This window comes from Narcine bancroftii, chromosome 4 (assembly GCF_036971445.1).
Source record: "Narcine bancroftii isolate sNarBan1 chromosome 4, sNarBan1.hap1, whole genome shotgun sequence".
Lineage (NCBI taxonomy): Eukaryota > Metazoa > Chordata > Chondrichthyes > Torpediniformes > Narcinidae > Narcine > Narcine bancroftii.
In genome coordinates, this window is record NC_091472.1 from 105,442,349 (window position 1) to 105,456,314 (window position 13,966).

General features: G+C 40.6%; 1 protein-coding gene across 5 annotated transcripts in view; it reads left to right on the plus strand.

Annotated features, from left to right (window-relative positions):
• The window catches only part of dtd1 (D-aminoacyl-tRNA deacylase 1), a 208,729-nt gene that overhangs the window by 89,693 nt on the left and 105,070 nt on the right, over positions 1–13,966 (plus strand). The gene's annotated exons all lie outside the window — the stretch shown is intronic.

Below are 13,966 nucleotides of genomic sequence, written 5' to 3' on the forward strand. Positions count from 1 at the left end.
TTTCCCTTGTCTGGTAAAAATCTGATAAATACCTTAATTGTTCTGCTCTATAATAATTTCTAAAGTTTGGTAACTGCAAACCACCTTGGTTGTAATTCTCCGTTAATTTATCTAACATTATCCTCAGTTTCCCCCTTTCCACAAGAATTTCCTTATTATTCTCTTTAGTTCATTAAAGAATTTCTCTGTTAAGAGAATTGGTAACGATTGAAGTAAGTATTGTATCCTTGGAAAGACATTCATTTTAATGCAATTTACCCTCCCTTTCAACATTAGCAGTAATTCTTTCCAATGTTCTAAGTCTTCTTCCAATTTCTTTATTAGTGGCTGATAATTTAGTCTGTACAAGTTATTATCTAACCTGATCCCTAGGTATCAGATTGCTTGTGCTTGCCATTTAAATGGTGATTCTTTTTTAAATTTTGTATAATCCGCGTTACTCATTGGCATCACGTCACTTTTATTTGCATTGATCTTATACCCCGATATTTCTCCATATTCCTTCAATTTCTTATGTAATTCTTTTATTGATATTTCTGGTTCTGTTAGGTATGATGTCATCTGCAAATAAGCTTATTTTATACTCCTCCTTTATTTTTATCCCTTTTATTTTATTTTCTGTTCTTATCAGTTCTGCCAATGGTTCTGTTGCTAAGGCGAACAATGAGGGGGATAATGGACATCACTGTCTAGTTGACCTACTTAATTTAAATTGGCTCGATACATATCCATTTACTGTTACCTTCGCCAACGGTCCATTATACAATCCTTTAATCCAATTAATATATTTTTCTGGTAGATTGAACCTCTGTAATACTTTAAATAAATAATTCCATTCTACTCTGTCAAAGGCTTTTTTTGCGTCTAAAGCAACAGCCACCGTTGCCTTCTTATTTCCTTGAACTGCATGAATTGGATTAATAAATGTACAGACATTATCCGCTCTTTGTCTTTTAATAAATCCAATTTGATCTTGTTTTACTATTTTTGGTACACAGTTGGCCAATCTGTATGCTAATAATTTTGCTATCATCTTATAATCTGAGTTAAGTAGTGATATTGGTCTGTATGATGCTGGTGTTAATTGATCCTTCCCCGTCTTTGGTATTACTGTAATTATTGCTGTCTTACATGAATCTGGCAAGTTTTGTATTTCTTCTATCTGGTTCATTACTTCCAGGAGAGAAGGAATTAATAACTCTTTAAATGTTTTTTAGAATTCTATTGGGAATCCATCCTCTCCTGGTGTTTTATTGTTCGGCAGCTTTTTTAATATATCCTGTACTTCCTCTATTTCAAATGGTTTTATCAGTTTGTTTTGTTCATCTTCTTGCAATTTCAGCAGTTCAATTTTAGCTAAAAACTCTTCTATTTTATAATCTTTTCCCTCATTCTCAGTTTGATATAATTGTTTATAAAATTCCTTAAAGTTTTCATTAAACTCTATTGGGTTATATGTAATTCATTTGTCCTTTTTCCTTGATGTCAATACAGTTCTTTTAGCTTGTTCTGTTTTAAGTTGCCAGGCTAATATTTTATGTTTTTTTCTCCCAGTTCATAATACTTTTGCTTTGTTTTCATTATGTTCTTCTCCACCTTGTATGTTTGTAATGTTTCGTATTTTATTTTTTGTCTGCCAATTCTCTCCTTTTTGTTATATCATCCCTTTTTACTAGTTCCTTTTCTGTACCTACTATCTCCCTTTCCAACTGCTCTATTTCCCGATTGTAGTCCTTTTTCATCTTATTACGTAACTTATTATCTGCCCTCTAATGAAGGCTTTCATTGCGTCCCATAATATAAATTTGTCTTTCACTGATTCCATGTTTATTTCAAAATATGTTTTAATTTGGTGTTCAATAAACTCTCTAAATTCCTGCCTTTTAAGTACCATGGATTTTAACCTTCATCTATATGTTCTTGGTGGGATGTCCTCCAGTTCTATTGCTAATAACAGGGGTGAATATCTGATAGTAGTCTAGCTTTATACTCAGTTTTTCTAACTTTCCCTTGAATATGGGCTGACAACAAAAACATATCAATCCTTGAGTAAGTTTTGTGCCTACTCGAATAACATGAATATTCCTTCTCTCTTGGGTGTTGCCTCCTCCATATATCCATAAGTTTCATTTCCTGCATTGATTTAACCATAAATTTGGCTACTTTATTCTTTTTGCTAGTCTTTTGTCCAGTTTTATCCAACATTGGATCCAAATTAAGGTTAAAATCCCCTCCTATCAATATATTTCCCTGTGTATCTGCAATCCTCAAAAAAATATCCTGCATAAACTTTTGATCCTCCTCGTTAGGTGCATATATATTGAGAAAATTCCAAAATTCTGAGTATTTCTGACACTTTATCATTTACATACCTCCCTGCTGGATCTATTATTTCCTTATCTATTTTGATTAGTACATTTTTGTTAATTAGTATGGCTACACCTCTAGCTTTTGAATTATATGATGCTGCCGCTACGTATTCTACCCAGTCTCTCTTTAATTTGTTATGTTCCACTTCAGTTAGTTGCATTTCCTGCACATATGCTATATCTATTTTTTCTTTTTTCAGTCAATTTAATAGCCTCTTCCTTTTAATTAGGTTATATATTCCATTAATTTTTTTAGTCATATAGTTCAACATGGCCATCTTGTATCTCTTTTCCGCTTCCTCATTACCTCCATCCCCCTTTTCCCATTTTCATCTATCAGTTTTCCCTTTTTAAACTCAATGTATGACAACACATTTAAAACATAAAATACTCCAACAATTCCCACACCCAATATTACCTTAACCCCAAATGCTGTCCCCCCATCTCTGAGTTGCCCCTTATCCCTTGCCGGGCAACCACAACTTCCCTTTCCATTTGGATTCCGATCCTGCTTGCAAGCGTCAACTGATTTTGCAGTGATGGATATTCTCTCACCCCCAACCCCCCCCCCCAGAAAACACTTTTTTTTACACATATAACAAAGCTCTCCCTTTTTTCCCCTTCCTCCTTTTCCCTCTCTTTTCCCTCTTTAGTTCTTTACATATACATTGTTTTTACATCTTTATATATACTTTATCACCTTTCTTCATTCTCACTACATCTCTTCATCTCTCCCATCCTGCAAATGCTCTGCAAATTCTTGTGCTTCCTCCAGATCCGAGAACAGTCTGTTTTGCTCCCCGGGGATAAATATTTTGAGCACAGCTGGATGTCTTCACATGAATTTATAACCTTTTTTCCATCGATTTTGTTATATTAAACTCTTTCCTCTTCTTTAAGAGTTCAAAACTTGTGTCTGGGTAAAAAATTATTTTCTGACCCTTGTATTCCAATGGTTTATTATCTTCTCTAACTTTATTCCTTGCCCACTCAAGTATATTTTCTCTTGTCGTATATCTCAAAAATTTTACTAAGATGGATCTTGGTTTTTGATGTGTCTGTGGTTTTGGAGCTAGTGTTCTGTGTGCCCTTTCTATTCCATTTCTTCCTGCATTTCTGTCATTCCCAGGATCTTCGGGATCCATTCTTTTATAAATTCCTTCATATCTGTGCCTTCTTCATCTTCCTTTAGGCCCACTATTTTTATGTTGTTTCGCCTACTATAATTTTCCAACATATCAATTTTCTGAGATAACAACTCTTGTGTCTCTTTAATTTTTGTTTGTCACTTTCTTCCAATTTTCCTCGTCATTTACTTCCATTTCTACAGCTGTTTCTTGTTCTTCCACATTTTCTATTCTTTTCCCTATTTCAGTCATGACCCATTCTAAACTTTGCATTTTATCTTCTGTTCTTTTCATTTTTCTTTTAATTGCACTAAATTCTAATGACAACCATTCTTTTAATGCTCTCATTTGTTCTTCAAAAAAAGGCTTTATCTATATTCTGTCCATCTATTTTCCTTCCATTTTTCTGTGAAGATCTTGGTCTTCTTCCTCTTCTTCAGTGTCTGTACCTGTGTCTGTGTCTTCTTCTCTTCTTTGTATCTGTGTCTCTTCTGATTCTCCTGATGAATTGCTTTTATCATTTTGTCAGGCCTCTTCTTGCTGAGCCTCTTGTTGTTGATCCTCCCCCCTGGATTGCTCATCTGTCAGGCCTCCTGCTGCTGCTCCTCTTGCCGTTCACCCCGTCGACTTTCTTCCTTGCCTGGTTCCTCACTCTCATCTTCCAGCTGAGAGCCCTGGTGTCGGGCGTCCCTCAGCTGGTCGTGCCATGGTTGCCTGCTCCTCGGCTGAGCCCCCCTCCCGTCAGTGTTTCCTTTTACCTTTGATTGCGCACTTTTGTTTGGCTCAGAGAGCCATTTTTGCAGTCCACTGGTCGGGGGGGGGGTCGCGACTTCGTGGGGTGGGCACCAACTTCTGAGATCGGGTGCTCTTCGCCACCACGTCTCCCTGTTCCTTTGTGCAGGCAAGGCCTTCTTCTTTCTTTTCCGGTGACTTCTTTTTTCCCCGTTTTTACTTTTTCCTTCTTGGGTGCCATCTTCTTTCTCTTCTCTGCAACTTTATCTTCTATTTCTTAACCTTTATATTTGTTATGCTTTGTCTTTTCTTGACTTTTTTCTTTTTTTCTGGAGAGGGCTAGTTTTACCCTACCGGCCACTACTCCATCACGTGACTCCCTGACAGCATGTCACAAACTTGATTCATGATACCAAAACCAGAAATCTCTACCTGCTTTTGCGTCAAGTATACTGTAATGTTTTTTTCTCTGAGTTGAGAGATCAGCTTGTGTGGAGGAAGATCAACTATGTCCCTTATTGTCTGATATAAAGTTCAATATTTTTCATGTCGCTGAACGTATACAACCAAATGAAACCATGGTACATACAATACATAGCATGTCATTATCTCTCTCTCTCACACACACACACACACACACACACACACACACACACACACACACACACACACACACACAAAATGTTGAGATGATTAATTCGATTACAGGACACTTCATCAATTTCACAGCCTGTGGGAAGTTATTTCCCAGCCTGGTTGTTCTGATTTTGATGCTCCTGTACCTCCTTCCTGATGGTAGTGGGACAGAGATTGCATGCGCTGATTTGAAAAGGTTCTCAGTAATTCTTTGAGCCCTATTGAAGCAACACTTAGGAGATCCTAAGTGTTAGGATCTTAAGTAAATAGGAGATCCTAGAAAGGGAAGATGCTGCAGTCGGTATGGGTGGAAGTCAGAAATAGGAAAGGAGCAATCACTTTACTGCAAATAGTCTGTCGTCCCCAAAATGATTCTCGGGACACTGAGGATCAATTAAGGAACAATTTGGAATGGTGCAGGGATTACAGGGTTGTTGTTATGGGAGACTTCAACTTCCCTAATATTGACTGGCACTTCCTACTACAAGAGTGATAGATGGGGCTGAATTTGTCGGATGTCTCCAAGAAGGATAACTGACACAGTATGTGGTCTAGCCGAATAGAGCAGAGGCCATAGTGGATCTAGCAATGGGTAATGAACCTGGTCAGGTAGCAGACCTCTCAGCGGGAAAGCATTTGGGTGAGTGTGACCACAACTCCTTGAGCTTTAGCATAGTTTTGGACAAGGATAAAAGCAAACAAAATGGGAAAGTGTTAAATTGGGGAAGGGATAATTACGATGGGATGAGGCAGGAACTAACGAGAGTAAATTAGAAACAGATGTTCACGCGGGAAGCACAGAACTAATGTGGAAGAAATTTAGGGACCACTGCACTGGGTTAAAGATAGGTTTGTTCCACTGGGTCAAGGAAAAGATGTGTGGTTGACAAAACAGGTGAGGTAGCTAGTTAAGAGGTAATTGCTCAAGATGCCTTCATCTGTATCTATTGTGTTTCTCCAAAGCAAACTAGGTTCTGCTTCTAGACTGCACTTGGCACCTGAAATGATTTTGAACTGAATTAGTTCTTGCCAAAATGCAGAAATTTTTCAAAACAAAAAGGATCTTCAGGAGGAACTCAGCAGCCCATAGAATTGATTGAGAGAGAAAGACCACCTCTCTCTTAATTCCAGATCCCTACCCACCTCTTGAATCCAGGTCCATGCCCATTTTCAATCTGCAGAGAAGGCATAAACGAAGTATGGGAAAACAGAGGAGAGGGAATTGTAATCTGTCAATCTTCTTTTCTGCCCTTGAAGTTCAAAGATCATAGGTAGGAAATTTTGTCTGTGACCTTTGATTGCACGTCTTTGTGTCCCATCAGAGATTTAATTTGAAAGCACACAAATAAACAGTTCAGAAAGGCAGGCGTATCATGAACTATTGTACTCAAGTTTCAGTTTATTTGTCACAAAACACCCAGTACAGCGATAAGGGTTCTTCTGCAAGCAAACTAACATTCATACTGACGTGCAAAGAGCACAATTTACAGTGAAAAGGAAGACCAATTAGCACCAAACAATGGCAGTATGAGAGCACTGTCATGGGGTTCATTCAGGAGCCTGATGGCTGCAAGGAAGAAACTGTCTTTCAGCCTGCTTTCAGACTCGTGAGCCACCTTGCAGAGGGAGGAGGGAGAAGAGAGTGTGTCAAGGGTGGGATGGGTCCTTCAGTATGTTGTCTGCCATTCCTCGGCAGCGGAAGATGGAGGGGAGGGAAGTTTATGCGATGTTCTGACCTACATTCACCACCTTCTGTATCTCCACCTGATCTCGAACAGGGCAGCTCCTGTCTTATATTGTGATGCAGCCAGCAAAGATGCTTTCACTGGTCCTCCTGTAGAAGTTGTTGAGAGACAAGGCCTCAACAAATTTCCTCAGTCTTGTAAAACAAAAGAGATGTTGGTGAACTGTCTTGACTGGTGCTTGTTCCCCGGCCAGACCACTGGAGGTGTTTATTCCTTGAAGCTGTCTATGATTTTGACTTCAGCACCAGAAATGTGGACAGATAATTGAGACACAGTAGGGTGTACTTTGTACACTGCTCCACTTGCTGACTCTATATATTTCTACATTTCATAACCAAGAGAAATGAGAAATTTAGTTTTTATATTTACAATAGCTTCACTGGAGCTTTCTTGGAACCCAATGTTTATTCTAATATCCCAGTCTGACCACAATATTGTCATCTCCTTCAAGTTGATTGATCAGGGTAGAATGACCTAACGTAGTGTCTGTTTTACTGCTCATCTAATTTACATTGGGAGCATTTTTTTTCTCTTGAAGTAATGCTGGAGGAAAAAATACTTAATCAGCCATTCTTACCTGTGCAGCCACTTGATGGATTGTGCTACTGTTTTTTTTGTAAATGTTACTGATTCTGGAAATCCTGGCTTCTTGTTGGCACTAGAAGCAGTTTTTCTCTTTCTTTCTCTGGCTTGGCTTCGCGGACGAAGATTTATGGAGGGGTAATGTCCACGTCAGCTGCAGGCTCGTTTGTGGCTGACAAGTCCGATGCGGGACAAGCAGACACGGTTGCAGTGGTTGCAAGGGAAAATTGGTTGGTTGGGGTTGGGTGTTGGGTTTTTCCTCCTTTGTCTTTTGTCGGTGAGGTGGGCTCTGCGGTCTTCTTCAAAGGAGGTTGCTGCCCGCCGAACTGTGAGGCGCCAAGATGCACAGTTTGAGACGATATTAGAAGCAGTAACATAGGGTTAATCAACATCTGCTGCAGCCAGATTTGACAGTTAGTTTATGCCTGCTGTTCACAGCTCATCATGGCTGTGTAAACGAAGCAGCCATTTTATTGCCAGCTAAATTTAAGCTAATCCTGAGAAATTATCAACAAGTGCCTCGACATAACTAAATGGGTAACTCACCCACCCATTAATGAGGACTTTTGCTGTTCTTTCTTCCCCTGACACATGAAGGCAAGTCTTCAAATGAGCAGCAACTTCGGGTCCAGTTAAGCGAGTTGAGGGGTCAGGTAGAACATGCTGTGAATTATAACTTCCCCTCCGTGTCCCAACCGCCAGCTATTCACACTGGCACAAGTGGCCCCCTCCCTTTTATTCATGGGGAGTAGATCTGTTTGAGAGGAAGGGGTCAATGACCTGAAATGTTTAACTCTGTTTTTCTCTCTCAACTGTTTGATCTGCTGAGTGCTTCCAACCGTATCTGCTTACTTTGTGGGTCGGAACTGTATGTGTGTGAATCATTGTTATTGGGGAGCCCTGTAAATAATGTTATGTTCACTGTACATAACATCAGATACTGTTTATTGTCATGTAAGAAAGTAGAATTGCAATCTTAGGTGAAATTGGCTTCAGTCTGGCATAAGTCAGATAAAGATTCTCCATTAGCATTGCCCGGATCCCATTACCGTGAGACAAAGAGAAGCAAAATAAAGTAATTGAGTGTCCGTGGATTTGCCTCCAGCGCTCCTGCAGCCTTTGTAATTGCACAAGACTCCAGTTCGGTCCAAATCATTGATAACCCGAGGCCAGGTCCAAACCTCCATCACAGTGAGAAAGTTTTCAGCACTCAGGCTCTTTGGGAGCCCTTCTTGCCCTCAACATCCTCTTGAATTCAGCATGAGAGTCCTTTGACATCAAGTCACCAGCAGCCCACAGCCGGTGTGGGATCCTCACCTGCAAGTCACCAATAGCTCACCACCTGTGTGTGTCTTTCAGCCACAAAATTACCCGCTGGTCCACCATAGTGGTCATTGTCCTTAGGTTTATCTCCTCTGCTTCTCCTTCTCAACAGTGGGTATTCTCCCCATTACTGGTGCCCTGCACCAGTCCACTACTCCCCCAGAGTCTGCAAGCCCTCGTGGCCGCTGCTGAACATAGGCTCCAGACCCCACTGTCACAGGATTTAAAATAAAACATTGTTGGCCCCTTTAACAGTTGTTGGAAGTCAGATAGTGACTCCCAAGAATTTAAATTTGTTCACCCTTTCCACCTCTGATCCCTCTGGTTTTCCCTTCCTGAAGTCAATCAGCTCCATGGTTTTGGTGACATTGAGTGCAAGGGTGTTGTTTGTGCACCATTTAGCCAAGTTTTCAATCTCCCTCATGTATGCTGACCGATCACCTTTCTTTTTACAACCCACTAATGTGGTATTGTCGGCAAATTTGTAGATGGTGTTTTCATCCCGAGCTATTCAATCGTAGATGTAAATTGAGTAGAACAGGGGGTTAAGAAGCCACACTATGGCGCTACGGTATCGATGGAGATTGTGGAGGAGACTGATTGTGGTCTGGAGGTAAGGAAATCCAGGATATAATTACACAGTGGGTGTTATCTCCCAAGTTTTAGATTTTACTGATGAATTTTGAAGGGTTAATGGTATTAAATGCCGAACTGTAGTCAATAAAGAGCATCCTGATGTATGAATCTTTGCTGTTCAGGTTTTCCAGGTCTTTGTGTAGATCCAGTGAGATGGTATCCACTGCTGACCTGTTTCTCCGATAGGTGAACTGGAACATATCCATGTCACTGCTCAGAATGGAGCTAATATGCTTCAACACCAGCCTTTCAAAGCATGCAGTCATACATAAAGGAGGTCATGAAGGTGAGGGCATATATCCAGATGTTTTGACCTGAGTGCTTCCATCGATAGTCTTGAATCGATTCCCTTCTTATACTCATGCCACTCTTGATGGAGAGAGAGCAGCCTTGCCTAGGATCATGTTTCTGGTTTCCGTCCATTGAATTGTTCAAGTTTCAAAGTTCAGATTTATTGTCAGAGTACATACATGACATCACATACAACCTTGAGATTCTTTTTCATGCGGGCCAGGCAGAATTTCTAATTACTGGTAACTGCAAACTGTAATCAAAGAAAGAAAGAAATGGAAACAAACTACAAATACAGAAATTTAAATATTCAGTCATAAATAATGAGCAAAGTATGAGTCTTTGAATGAGTCTGTTGTCTAGAAGTCTGTTGGTGGAGGGGTAGCATCTGTTCCTGAATCTACTGGTAGGACTCCTGTGACACCTGTACCTCCTTCCTCATGGCAGCAGTGAGAACAGAGCACGCTCTGGGTGGCATGGACCATTGATGATTGCTGCTGCTCTCCGACGGCAGCGTCCAATATAGATTTTCAAGATAGTGGGGAGAGTTTTACCTGTGATATTCTGGGCTATTCCACTACCTTTTGTTGGGCTTTCCATCAGAGGTATTGGTGCCCCCAAACAAAGCCGTGCTGCAGCAAGTCAGCACACTTTCCACGATACATCTGTAGAAGTTTGCCTTAGTTTTCAGTGACATCCTGAACCTCCACAAACTACTGAGGAAATTGAGGTGCCAATATGCTTTTATTCCCACAGCAGGGGACCGTTGGACACTGCAGTGTTCCTGCATTACTGGTTGTGGAAATATTGTCTACTGTGGCTGCTGCTGTATTCCTGTAGATAGGATGCATGGGGCTATTGCTTCTGTTACAAGCCCAGAGGACCCATAAACCCAGCAGATATTCACCAAGACAAATGGTTACTTAAACAGAAGTTGCTTTTTATTATCTTTACACTTGAAAACAGAATTAGACTTTAACATCACTATTGACTTAACGAACCTAACTTAACGCCCTTCTAATTCTAAGCTCACGTAAATGTATGTTTGATCCACAGTCCAATCTCACTTCTCATTCCTCCAAGTTCACTTGTTGCAGGCAATTCTTATACTGTGCACAGAATTTAAGATTTATAAAGTTTACCAGGCTTTGGTGCTTGAAAGGTAAATGGTTACCACTCAGGAAGGTTTTTGTCAATTTTCAGAGAGAGATTTGTTGTTCCTTTTTAATCAGCCACTTTAGTGTCTTGTTGACGCAACTTGCCCCTTCAGGGTTCTCCAGATGATAAGCTCTTTCTTTCAGGTCACCACAGAGTTCCTTCTTGTTTCCCTTATTCCAAGTGAAACATTAGATAGCCAGTCCTCTCCTCTTGCATGAATCACAAGGGCTTTGACCAGGCCATCTTACAACTGGGCTTTCCAAAAGATTGCCAGCTTGTCCTGTTCCAGTCCCAGCTGCTGTTGCTAATTGTAACACTGTAGAAATGATCTCTGTCTGTTTGTCTGTCTCTCTCTCTGTGAGAAAGCCTGTTTGACTCTCTCTGCTTGTAAAACCACATGGCCCTCTTAGAACAGCAAGTTCTCTTCCAGACAGAAGGTGACTCTGACAAGCTCTTTCATATGTTGCCTTTTTGTAAACAACAATCCATTAGTGAAGTCTCGTGGGCACTCTCCAAAGCTTTTGCAAAGGCTCTGGGGCTGACATGTCTAGCATGAGCAGAGCTCTAGCATTTCAAATAAGATCTGTTTTAAAGTGTTTGTATGTGACTTACACTAACAAACCTTTCCCAGTTTATCTCCCAAAAACATATCTATATACTCTGTCACACTTCCTAAAATCTCCTTTCTTGCAGTTTAATTTTTGCTGCTGACATCCTACTGGCAGCATTTGCTGCTTTTCGATACTCATCTTGGAGTTGTGATCCCCTGGTTTACCTTTTGGAAACTATTTTTTTCTGATTTTCTTTCTTTTTACAACCTGCTGGCCTCCATCATAAGTCCCTAGGTATGCAGAAGCAGAAGTTTAAGTTTATTGTCATACACATTATACCAAGTACATGGTACTTCAGCTGAACATCTGAAAAAAAATAGTGTGCACTGAATTAGATTAAAAAGAGAGAATAAATATAAAAGATGGACAATAATAAATATTCCCTATTACAATAGTGCAGACAATAATTTTGTGTTGTCAGAACAGTCTGATTAGTGCAACAAGGAGAGGTTCAAGAGCCTGATACCTGTTTGAAAGTGGAAGGTGCTGGTCTTCAGGTTTTGTACCTTTTGTCCCAAGATGTAGTGATAGAGATTTTGTGAGCAGTCCAGTAGACATCTCACACCAAGTACAACAAGTGGGCACAGTACAAAGGTGCAGATTTACAGAGATCAGTTGGTATGGAGCAAAGGCAAATATTGGGGTACGTTCAGGAATCTGATAACAGCTGTGCAGAAACTGTCCTTAAATATAATGGTGCAAGATCTCACACCCGTGAATCTTCTTCCTCAGATGGGGGTGAGGGATGGGGTGGGTGGTGGTGAAGAATTTGTGGACGGGATGAGGTGAGCATTTCAATGCTTTTCAAAGGCCAGATGTTCTTTCTATCATATTTGATATTCTTGTGATTCTGAGTTTGACAGAAATGTGCTGCATGTGAAGTGATTTTGGATCTCCTGGTCAACAAAGTATCACTTTCACCCCGAGAGAAACAGGTTCTTCGGCCCTCCATCCATGCTATCAATTATATCTCTCTGCTCATCTCATTTACCAGCACTTGCTCTGCTATGGGGATTTATATTTTTATTACATTTTAAAGATACAGCTTGTGAGGCTCTCCTGCCCAAATACACCAATTAACCGACAAGCCCCTTACACTTTTGGAGAGTGGGAGGAAACCAGAGCACCAGGAAGAAACCCATATGGTCATGGGGAGAATGTACAAACTCCTTGCAGACCGCGGCGGATTCAAACCCCTGTCGCTTGCGCTGTAATAGCATTGTGCTTACCGCTACTTTAAGATGCTACTTAAATGTTATGAGAGGTTATGCCCCTACCGCCCAGTCAGGTTTGTGCTTCCAGATTGCAACCACGCTCTTAGTGGAAAATCTCTGCCTCAGAACCAGACTGCACTCCCACCCTTAACTCTCAACCCATATTCTCTAAATTTAGACACCTCTATTGCGGGAGCTTGTTTCCTCTTATCTGCCTACTTAAGGCACTCATAATTTGGGACATCTCAATCAGGAGTTTCTGCAAAATTTGATGAGAAGCTACAGGAGCAAGGTGGAACATTATCACCGAAGCCAGAGGTATTAAACTCTGCACCAGAAGACTTGTTCCTGGCAGCAGAATCGGCTATGAATTGTGCTGTGTGTTGGCAGCCCTTTGTTTTTGAGATGTTTTGGAACCTTTTACATAAATAGACATAAGGCTTCTCTGGCTAATTTGAATTGTATTTCCATTAGCTCTAAACTGATTGCACCTCCACTCTTGTTCATCATTTCAGCAAATTGAGAAGGTTAGAAGAAATGTCAAAGCAAAATGCTTTTTTGGAGAAATTACATAAACAGTAGTGACATTTAGGTCTGTTTATGCAACTGAAGGCCAAAGCAGTGCCAAAAAGTCATAATAGTTTTAACTGGAATCAATCTGTTGAATGGATGTTTCAACACTGAAGGTCTCATCAATAAACAGCAAAAAATGCTTTCCAGTAGTCATCGTGGGCTATTTAATCAAAATCACATCCATGCCCTTGACAGCACTTTGCATGCACACAAGAAAAGTGTGCAGCCTCACAAATTATTTCCTGAAAACTTGAAATTGTCCCATATGCCCTTCTGACGTTTATACCCCTGCGCGCTTTTATCTGGTGGGAATATTCTTGAAAACTTACAGATTTTCCTTCATCACTCAAGTCCTTGATCATTCAGGGCTTCAAGCCCCTTTTTCTCTGAACCATGAAAGAATTCACCAAGTGCACAATCACACAGGCTGAAGGGCCCATTTCTATGCTGGAATGCTCTCTGTTCTCCTGCTGCCTGGGAAATGAAGGATCCATCACTCTTTCCTCTCCTCCAAAGGGGCAAAAGGTTTAAGAGTGTGAAATCGAGCACCAGCAGGCTTATAGATTCTTCCACCACAGCCATCAGGCTCCTGAATGAACTGCATAATAGTGCAATCGTGCTGCCCTTGCTTGGTGATCATTGATCTTTCTTTTCTTCATAATTCCAGGCTCCAATTATGGTCTTTACACAGCTGTGTGAAATTCTTGGTTTGCCCAGGCATGGATAAGAATTGTGACCCCATTTCTAAAAGCACCATAATGGCTTCAGATTCGTAGCAAGCCCATAATATCCTCGCCAAGGACAACCATGCCAAATTTCTTGTAAGCGCTGTCTTTGAGATGTTTGCTGTCTCATTGCTCTTGCCTGTGCTAAGCAAGGAGGTTGAGCCGTTAGTGCAGGTGCCCATTTTGGAGGGACTTGTGCATGATTTGCAGTTCTATATCCCGTAGGTGAGGAAGATAAAAGATG